We start from the raw sequence: 3081 nt of genomic DNA on the forward strand, positions 1-3081 counted from the left end.
CATTGCAAGTAATTTTGGGGGAGGGAGGAGGGGAGCTGACGAAAAAGCACATTCCTGTGGCAGCTCAGCTCTCACCTCCACCCCTGCAGCCCTCCCCCAGCAGCTGCCTTCAATGCCAGTGCTCTCCCAGCAGGTTGCCGTCATGCCTGCTCTGATATGCTGGTTTTTGGAGAGTGGTGTTGGGGCAGAGGGTGCTGGGGGTGCAAGAACATCCCACATCCCGCATCCTGCATTATCCTGCATCCTGGTTCCTGCGTCCCACATCTTGCATCCTGTAGCATCCTGCATAACCCTTCATAATCCTGCATCCCACATCCTGCATACTCCATTCTACATCTCAAGTCCCACAGTTCTACATATTGCATCCTGAATAATCCTGCATTCCACATCCTGCAGCATCCTGCAGCATCCTGCATCCTGTATTCCATGTCTCGCTTCCCGCATTCTGCAACCTACATCTTGCATCCTGCATCCTTAATCCCACATCCTGCATTCCAAATTCCACATCCTACATCACAAATTCCACATCCTGCATCCACAATCCTACATCCTGCATCTCCAATCCCACATTCTGCATCCCACATCATTCATCCTGCATCCCACATCCTGCAGCATCCTGCATCCTACATCCCAAAGCCCACATACTGCATCTTGCATACCACATCCCGCATCCTGCATCCCACATCCTCCATTCTGTATCCCACATTCCACACCCTGCATCCTGCATAAGTGAGAGGCTGCTGGATGCTCTGTGCAGCCTGCTCGTGCTATGGAAGGGACAAAATCCACCATGGGGATTGCCAGGTGCCTGCCAGGCAGTACTGGTACCCAGACAGTGTGCAGCAGGACCCCTAGATCCTCCCACAACTTGAGCAGGGAATGAGCTCCTCCTCACCTTGCTTTTCCAGGAATCACTGCTCTCATACATGGCTCTGCTAGGACAGAGCTTCCCCAACAGAACCACTTAATGGTCTCACAGCCTCTCAACACAATCCTCCACTACCTCCTCCTTCCCCAGTCCTCTGGGGCCAGCACTCAGCTGCAAAGATGTTTTCCTCCGGCCCTATTTATGATTCGCTTCCACATTCTCCATCCCCCTCCACACCACGTGCACCTCAGCACCTTTCCACTGCATTCAGCAAATTGAGGTTGGAAAAGACCATAAAGATCTTCCATCTAGTCCTCCCACTAACCCATCCCCATCAAGCCCACTAATCATGTCCTTCAGTGCCACATCTCCACACTTCTTGGACACCTTCAGGGATGGCAATTCCACCACTTCCCTGAGCAGCCTGTGCCACTGCCTGACCAAAATAATGCAAAATCCAAAAGAGAAGCATCCTCAGAAGGGATTCAATCCAGTGTGGCTCCCCAAATCAGGGCAGAATGATGAGGCTCTGCAGGTGATGGAGCAAGGCACAACAGGAGCTGACAGCACAGACAGCAAACAGATGAATCCTGCTTGCAGCCCAGTTTTGCTCATATGCAGCCTCTGGGGAAGGAGCCATGGGTGACAAGAGCTGCAGACAGCCTCACCTCACTCCCGACTGGACATCGAGGAGATGAGATAGATTTTTATGGAGGTATGGTGGATACCTCCATGCAGCTGGTTCAGCAGTAGTGGGATCAGTGTCAGCTCGCACAGGGCTGGCACATGATGAGGAACTGTAGGACCACCAGCTCCAGGGCTGTCACCCAGTCCAGACAATGATCAGGACCTCTGCAGGTCCAGTGCCCTGCTCAAGCAGAGCTATCTAGAGCACTGCTAGGAGCTGCTTCTAGGAGCGATCTGCGCACCCTAAATCATGCCCAGGCATAGTGGGCACCTCCAAACAGTGAAGCAGAGCATTCATCCAGTGGTATCCATGGCAGAAGGGTGTCAGGAAATGAGTGACTGCTCTTACCATGCTGGTGAAGGGGATGGAAAGGGTATCCCACCTTCAGCAGCAGTGCTTGGGGGCTGTCCCCTCCTCATCAGCCCAGCATCCACCCTTCTACCACACCACTCTTACATGCCCCCAGCCCTGCAGTATGCACCCCTCCAGTCCTAGGCAACAGGAGAACTGAAACCCCTTTGTGCTGTATTGCGCTGGGAGAACAGAAACCATTGTGTCCTGCCCCACAGGATGCATAATAGGTAATGGTTTAAAGTGGCAGCAGTTTGTGCCTGGAGCTCAGTGGGGAAGATCCCAGGGTGGAAGCAGAGCCCTCTGCTCCTGCACCGCGCAGCAGCCCCAGCTCTATAGTCCTTGAGGTTGTCTCTAAGAAAAGCAGCTCAGCCTGGGGGCCAGAAGATTTGCAGGGAAAGCTTTTATTGGTATCTCTCAGCCAATGCCAGCCCAAGTTTAAAAAAAAAAAAAAAAAAGAAAGCTCCATCTCTCGGGGAGCTGTTTTAACACAGCTCAGGCAGCAATGGTACAGGGACAGCAAACCAGGCTGCATCTGCTCAGCCCCAGTCACAAGCTCCCTGCTTCCTCTGTGTGTGTGTGTGTGTGTGCGCGCTAGACACCGGCATCCGCTCTCAGCATCTCGCTGTCTCCTGCATCCTCCGGCGCTCAGCGCACGGCTCTGTCTCCCCGCGTACCAGCCTCGCCGCTTCTTTCCCCGGCGGGCATTCGCCTGCAGAGCGCGGGATGCGCTGAGCACCCGCGAGGAGAGGAGGTGGTGGCCGGGAACGGCGGCGATGGGCATCGTATGGGCAGCACTGTAGGGCTTGTGCTCTCAACAGGACCCTGGTAAGTGGCTTTTTTTGCTGCTGCTGGAGCTTTGCTCAGCGAGTGGCGTGGGCTGGCTGTGCATTGCAACACCCGTGGTGGGTCACCCTGGGGTCCTGGTGCCAGGGAGGGGGGCACCTGGGATGGGGCACCTGGGAGAGGGGATGTGGACGGTGCAGAAGGGTCTTGTGCAGGCGGTGGGGTTCCGATGTAGGTGGTGGGGATGAAGATGAAAAGTGGGGAGCTGGGTGGGAGCTGTGTCTGCTGCAGGGGAAGGGACTCTGCTGTCATGGCATTTTCATCCCCCTCTGGGAGATGTAAACGTGCGACACACCTATAACATGAGCCATGGTGCGGCAGGAGGGGC

The 3081-nt window shown here is 55.0% G+C and overlaps 1 protein-coding gene across 1 annotated transcript in view; it reads left to right on the forward strand.

Moving 5' to 3' along the window:
- The first annotated feature begins 2368 nt into the window (after positions 1-2368).
- PHF24 (PHD finger protein 24) overlaps positions 2369-3081 on the forward strand; it is a 7478-nt gene continuing 6765 nt past the window's right edge. Inside the window, exon 1 of the mRNA XM_010725222.2 lies at positions 2369-2735. The gene's annotated coding sequence lies outside the window, so the exon portion shown is untranslated. The remainder of the gene's footprint in view (positions 2736-3081) is intronic.

This window comes from Meleagris gallopavo, chromosome Z (genome assembly GCF_000146605.3).
Source record: "Meleagris gallopavo isolate NT-WF06-2002-E0010 breed Aviagen turkey brand Nicholas breeding stock chromosome Z, Turkey_5.1, whole genome shotgun sequence".
NCBI classification, from domain to species: domain Eukaryota; kingdom Metazoa; phylum Chordata; class Aves; order Galliformes; family Phasianidae; genus Meleagris; species Meleagris gallopavo.